Here is a 7,990-nt window from a genome sequence, read left to right on the forward strand (position 1 = left end):
CTCCCTACTGAGTGCAGAGCCAGACGTGGGGCTTGATCCCAGGACCCTGAGATCATGACCTGAGCCAAAATCAAGAGCCGGACACTTAGCTGACTGAGCCACCTAGGAGCCCCAGGACATGGATACCTTTTAGGAGTCCATTAATCAGGCTGCTACAAAGATCTCAGGGGAAACAGCCTTATCCTCTGATCAGATTCTCCCTTGAAGCTAGATTTTTCCTTGCTCTCCAGCTTCTGCTTTCCTTGACCTTCAGGCCTCCTAAATCTTCCTCTCGCTGTAAATCATTAGGGCTGGAAGGACCACACTAACCACATGGTCCATCCCTCTCATTTTATAGTTAAGAAAACTGAGGCCCAGGGAGCAACTGCATGCTCTAGGTCACACAGTTGGCAGAGCTGTGCTAATATCTGGGCCTTCAGCCTCCCAGGCCAAGGCACCTTCCAATGTCTTATCTCTTCCACACCCACTGGACCTGACCTCCTGGCTCCTAGATCTGCTTCTTTGTGGAGATAACAGTCTCTGCTTACCACTCCTGGCTTCCTGAAAGCCAAACTCTTTTGGATTAAACCCCAAAGTCTTGTGAGAACCTGGACCAAGCTCAGGCCCAGGGCTCAATGTCCTCCATACTTCAGAGTTGCCCAAAGGGCTGTGACATGGCACTGGCACAGCAGAATAGTCCCTAAGAAGTGATATGGCCCTGTCATCAGTTCCACCTGAGCTGGAACTTCCAGGACTTTCAGAGTGTTTCATCTTCCGGCCTCATAGATTTTACCTCATGCCCACTCTACCACAGCCACATGGGGCCTGGTTTATGGCCAGTCCAATGTACTATGGAGTTGATTTATACTTTTCTCAAGTAAGACAGTCTTAAGGGATCTTGGAAAGACACCCAACATGGATGTCACCAGAAAACCCGAACTTCTGGAGAAACCCCAAGTTCTCTGAGCCTGTAGTGATTGAAAATGAAGGTGAGGCTTTCTCTGAGGGCAAATGGAGGCTTCAAACAGTGAAGGACATCCAGGCAGAGGATGCTGCCCTCTGAATATATGCTTAAGGTCTGGGATTGTCCCTAAGGATGTGGGACAGAGACAGTCACATTGTATGACCCCCTTACTGTGAAAAGCTTTTAAAGAGTCTTGAGTTCAAATTCAGATCTTCCCTTCCTCTTGCAAATGGATGATGTTGGGTATGTTACAGTGAAATAGAGTTGGTAAATTCTATCTCCTCACTTTGTTGTAGGGGTTAAATGAGATAATATCTGTATGGACCGGTATGATACCCTGACATACAGTAGGTGCTAAATTGATGTTTGTTTCTCATTCTCCCACTCCACATTTTGATGGATGAAGATGGTATTGGAGTAAAAATCAGTTTAAAGTAGGATTTCTCAACAGTGGCACTATTGACTTTTGGGGCTGGATAATTAATTCTTTGTTGTAGGAAGCAGTTCTGCACATTGTAGGATGGTTAACAGTATCCCCAGCCTCTACCCACTAGATGCCAGTAACACCGAACATTCATGACAACAAAAAATGTCTCCAGACATTGCCAGATACCCCCACAGGGGCAAAATCTCCCCCAGCTGAGAACTACTGGTTTCAAGGGTACAGCGTCAGCCTGAAGGAGAAAAGATATCAGAGAACAGAACATATGTCCCAAGGGGCTCTCATCTCCTTAGCTTCAGTGGAAGAAGGCTTAGTGGACATTGCCCCCTCCCTGTCCCAAATTCCTCTGAAAGACTGCCTAGGATTGTCAGGTATGGGACGATCAGTCCTTCCAACATTCTAATCTAGAAAAATGAATGTATTTGGAGATACAAATGGAAAAATACTTTAATCCTCCTTTGCAAATGTCTCCTGATAATCTAAAAAGGCAACTGTGCTTACAGAGGGAGATAGGAGAGGAGGAGGAGGGAAAGACAAAAAGGGAGAAGGAAGGAGGGGCAGGAGGGGGAAAGAGGAGGCAAATAAAAAACCAATGTTAACAAGACTATGTACTAGGTGCTTTTTTAAGTTTATAATAGAGATTTCCTCACAATGTCTTTTCAAGATAGGTGTTTACTGTGCCTATTTTGCAAATGAGGAGACCAAGGCTCAGAGATACTAAACATCTTGCCCAAAGACATGTAGGTAGAAACTGTGGGAATCAGGATTCCACAAACCAAACATTCTTCCCCCACCCCATTCTGTTGTTTGGAATACATTTATGGCTACAGAGAGATTCACTTTCTAGTAATTTGACAATTAACTTCTTTAAATTCCATTCAAACCACAACACAGCCCAAGTCTGGGGCATGGGAATGATCACAGAGAAGTCTGAAGCAGAGCACAGACAAGGCCTTTGGAAATCCAGGCAGCAGGGGGAGGATGAGGTGTGTGTGTGTGTGTGTGTGTGTGTGTGTGTGTGACATCTTCACTGATGTCCTGACAATGACCTCACCCTTGATTGAGGGGCCCTTGGATGACAGACACAGAGAGCTGGTTGATAGGTCTCTGGCCAAAGAGTCAGAAACCTTGTACCCCATTTTACAAACTCTTTTCAAGTGTCCCAGAACATCCAGCTCCAGGGCAGGTGGGGGAGGGAATAGGGAGAGACTCAGGGATAAAAAGTTGTGAGAAAGCTACTACTGCCTGATGTTCTTATTGTGCTGTGGCTGTTGTCAGCCTACAACATCTCAATGGGCCAGCAAGTATGAAAGATTTGAGGAACCATGGGAATCTGTCAAAATGACATAGAGGCAGCTTGAAAGGTCCACTGCTGGCCAAAACTGAGACAGTTTGAGCATTACCACAAGTAGTGGTAGTATTGTATTATTAAACCATAGAATAAAATAAGGATCCATGAGTCCATACTAATTCAAACAAAAAAAAAATTGGGAAAGAAGGTGAATCTCCTTCTTAAACTAGAAAGCCAACTAATGAGTGTAGAAGGAATGATGGAGATGGAAAACCACCATTTGGCTACTATCGTCATAATTATTGATTTAGGCATCTATTGATATGGGATATTGAAACTTGTGGGGAGAAATTTTGGTGAATGAGAGGAGATGTATAAATAGCTTTGAAGAACCTCCCCTCAAGACAATTATTCCTTACAAAGGGAAAAAAAGCGTAGCTTTATAGTACAGAAAATGACACCACCTTCACCAATTTAATGTCACCAGGAACGGGAGAAATAGACATCATGTGCCTCCTGAGATCATTCAGTAAACAGAGCACAATGTACTTCTGTGTATTCCTATCAAAAGTCTATATAGCCTGTATCTAAGCTTGAGAAAACATCAGATAAACCTACCCAACCATGAGGGGCTTTATACTAAATGGCCTGTACTATTCAAAAATGTCAATGTCCGTGGATAGAACTGGAAGGTATTATGCTGAGTGAAATAAGTCAACCAGAGAAGGGCAAACATTATATGGTCTCATTCATTTGGGGAATATAAAAAATAGTGAAATGGAATAAAGGGGAAAGAAGAGAAAATGAGTGGGAAATATCAGAGAGGGAGACAGAACATGAGAGGCACCTAACTCTGGGAAACGAACAAGGGGTGGTGGAAAGGGAGGTGGGCGGGGGGTGGGGGTGACTGGGTGATGGGCACTGAGGGGGGCACTTGATGGGATAAGCACTGGGTGTTATGCTATATGTTGGCAAATTGAACACCAATAAAAATAAATTTATTAAAAAATAATAAATAAATAAATAAATAAAATTAGGCAAAAAACTAGGCAATAATTATTACTAATGACTGCAACTTTGTTCAAATCTAGTACTGAATCAATGACACATACATAGTATAAAAAATCCCTAAAATTAAATATGTGAAGTCGTTACAGATGTTTGTATCTATATTTATTGACAGAGAAGAACTATGCAAGGTAATATTGCATAAAGAAAACGAAACCAAAAAAAAAAGAAAACCAAACCAGAACAAAACCCAAATGGCAGAGCAATTAGTGTAAATCTATTTTTCAAATACATGTGTTTGTATATTTGCTTGGGGAAAACACCGAGATGGATTTACATGATATGCATATATAGTGTCTATCTCTGCATGACAGGATTTCCAGTTTTATTTTATAAATGTTTATTAAATAGGGGCTCCTGGGTGGCTCAATTGGTTAAGCATCTGACTTGGTTGCAGCTCAGGTCATGATATCAGGGTCTTGGGATCGAGCCTCACATCGGACTCTGCACCTGGTGCAGAGTCTGCTTGGGATTCTCTCTCCTCCTTCTGCTGCCCCTCCCCTCCCCCTGTGTGTGTATGCAGTCTCTCTTTTTCAAATAAATAAAATCCTTAAAAATTTTTTTATCAAATAAATTTAATAAATGAATAAAAAGAAGAAACATCAATGTCATGAATGACAAAATAAGAACTAAAAGTTCAGGAGGAAAGGAGGCTAAGGAGATAGGATACCTAAACGCAACACAGGACCCATGACAAACTTTCTCTATAGAAGAAGTTATTGGGACAGCTGGTGAGAATAAGAGAGTTAGCTAGCTCACTAGATGAATAAGAGCAATACATTAGATGATAAGATTGTGTCAATTTTCATTTTCAGATATTGATCATTTTTACTGTGATTCGGTAAGAGAATAATTATTATTTTTAGGACATACGTACTGAAATACGTAGGGGTAAAGGGGCATCATGTCTTCAACTTACTCTCACGCAATTTAAAAATGAAATTGTGTGTGTTTGTGCACACCGCACGCAGTTTGTGCAGGGAGAGAGTGGGAGCCATGTAACCTCCCTTCTGCACAAGGCACCTTCCCATCTGTTAGGCTTCAGTTTAAGTCAATAATTTTCGCTACCATCTTCCCCTTTATTTTTCAAAAATGCTATAATAATGTGTAAATATTTACTTGTGAGCGTGTGCTTAATCCTGTGAACCATTTGAACGTGAAGAAAGTGTTCACGCTGATTGTTTCCGCATCCCAGTGCTTACCACCACCTGCTACTTAGGCTCACTCATTAGCTTTGTGACCCTGAGCAAGTCATTTAATCTCCCTCTCTTTTTATCCCTAAAATGGGTTTCCCTCATAGGTTCTTTTGAGAATCGAGATCATTTGCCATCTTTGGTATTTACTGCTAATTTTCTTCCTCTTCTTCCTGGAAGAGCTCATCTCTCTGTCAGTTCCCTTTATGTTAAGTGACAGAAACTGCACTAGAGCTGATTGAAACAAAAAAGGGAAGCTCTGAGCGGGTGGTTCTAAACCACTGCAGAAGTAGGTGAAACCATGGACTCAAATGCCCTCTACTACTCACATCTCCTTCTCATTCTCCCACTTTCTGTGTGTGTGTATGTATGTGCAAGTGTGTGCATCCGTATGTGTGCACGCTCACGTGTGTGTGCCTGTCATGTCTTTGCTTCTCCCCGTGTGTCACTGTTATTCTCTAAGCTGCCCAGGAAGCTGCTTCTGCAGCTGTGGCTCCCATCATAACCTCCTTCCAGAGAGAAATGGCGCTTCTATTCATTCTCCCAGCTCCAACTGGAAGAGTCCCAGGGAAGAACTCTGATGGCCAACTTGAATCATGTGACACTCCCCTGACTACTAGGGTCAGGGAGGTGGAGACATACAGCTCTCACTCAGGTTAGGATAGGCTGGGGACAATACCCCACAAAGAGGGGGATGCATTTCCAAGGAGGAGCCAAAGAGTTCAGGCAGAAAAAATCTCTCCATGGTTTCTCCACCATGAGAAACACAATATAATACAAAGCAAGATGTGCAGGGCGTAGTGGTAATTGCAACTGCCTCAGTAAGCTATATATGAGTCTTCCTCTCTGGTTAAATTTCTGGCAACCTGGAAACAGGTTAATTAAGACAATGCCTTAATTATGATTCTTTCCCCCTGTATCTAGCACGTGTACATGGGGCGGGAGTACACATTGCTTGAATAAATGAATGAACAGTGTAAGCATCAAAACTTTCTTTCGTCCCTCTGGGTGCTTCTGTGATCCCAGTCTAGGGAAACAGTTACATATTGGCCCCCAAAGAGTCTCCAAGAAGTTTGGCTTCTCGCTCATTAGCTATTTACGTCTTAGAATGGTCTCACTGAGACCCGCCCATTCTCCTTTGCCTTGCTTGGCTTCTTCTGTGAGTTTCCATGTTCCTATTTATAAATCTCACTTGAGCCAGGCCCTCTGGCCCTGATTCTCTCCTCACTCCCTGCCTTCCTCCTATGGGCAGAATGCTTTGGTTAACCCAAAATGGCTCTCAGAGGAGGTACAGCTGCTCATACCAATGTCTTGTGGCTTCAACAAGTTCCCTGCCACAGGAGCAGCAGATTTTTTGAATTGCCTCTTCAGCTCCTGCCTCAAGGGCAGAGCGATCACTCAGCAGCTTCCCTGTTTCATGTATGGAAAAGTCAAGAGGCTGTGAAGGAAGTAATGGGACAAAAGTCCTTGAGTTCCAGGTTCATTCAGTTCTGGACTTTGCAAGTTCCCAGTCCCTAGCCATGGCTAAGCCTTGAACACCCTTCCTCAAACCCCAGAGATGAAGCCAACCACCTTGGGCTGAGCAACCAAGCCCTGTGTGGGGTTCTGGGACACCACAATGATGCACACCAGTTCCTGTCCTTGCAAGGCTCCCATCCCCGGCAGGCAACCGGGAAGGAAAGCCATTAGTACAACGGAGTGTGATGTACCAAGGTTTCAGGCCATGAGCTGCACAACACAGAAAACATTAGAATGCTGCAAATGGTTTCTGCACCTGCAAAGACCTTGGTTTGACTCCAGAAAATCTTCTAGGGCTCATTTACCAAATACCTGCTTACAGAAATAACTCAAGAAAAACCCTTCAAAGTTATTTATTTACAATCATAGCAATTCTTAAGCTGGAAGAAACTTGAAGATAATCTAATCCCAAACCCTGAATTCACAAGGGAACACACCAGATCTACAATTACACAATTAAATCACTGCCATGGTGTGCAAACTACCCCTAAGGATGTCATCTTAATGATGCATATCATTTTCTGTTGGAAAAAAAATAAAGAAATTAAACATTGAAGCATAAGGCTTTGAGCTACACATACCATTGTCACACTAAATTTTCCCAATAAGGAGGTGGATGATTTTATTCCATTTACAAAGGAGGAAACGGAAGCACAGAGGTGTTAAATGATAGCCCAAGGTCACAAAGCTGATAAATGATGACTCGGTATTTGAACTCAGGCTTACTTATGTCCGTGGACACTATTCCTATGAGAATGGAAATGTACTGAATTCCTGTTAAAAACCTGGGTTCTTGTCTTAAATCTACCACTAACAAGTTATGTGAACTGGGAAAGCTCTTTTCATCCTTTTGGGACTGAGTTTCCTGTTCCATAAATCGAGCGGGGTTAGCGATAGCAATACACTGTATGACGCATGAATGGCTACCCTCCCATCCTATGCGCAAGACAGACATGATTATAAAATCAGGGCACGAAAAAAAAAAAAAAAAAAAAAAAAAAAGAAAAAGGTTTGTTTAAAAAAGAAAAAAAAAAAAAAAAAAAAAAAAAAATCAGGGCACTAAAAAAATAAATAAATAAAATAAAATCAGGACACTGTTTCCCCCTGAGCTCACATTGGGCTTCTAATGCAGAGCGTCATGCAACCCTTAGCAATTGGTACAGAATAAAACTTATTTGCCACCCTTTGGCTCTATGAGCTCTCAGATCTTTGCCAGCTCTATTTAGTCTGTGCAAACTCTGGCCCTGGATTTTGTCATTTCTTTGCAGTGCTGGAAATAAAAAGGGAACAGCTTATCTATGATTCTGCAGAAAGAATCCTGCCAGATGCAGAGCCCTACTGTTCTGGCTGATGGCAGAGCTGTGCCCAGGACTCCAGAGGGGAGGACCTGCCATAAATGTGAAGGGTTACAACTCTGCCCCACACAATGGGAATCTTCCCTTGTGACTGGCATTCACTGGGATGTCACATCGTTCTCCAGCAAAACGAATCTCTATTGCTGAAATGGTTTACCACCACCACCAAGGCCCCAGGGA

Source organism: Canis lupus, chromosome 14 (genome assembly GCF_048164855.1).
Source record: "Canis lupus baileyi chromosome 14, mCanLup2.hap1, whole genome shotgun sequence".
NCBI lineage: Eukaryota > Metazoa > Chordata > Mammalia > Carnivora > Canidae > Canis > Canis lupus.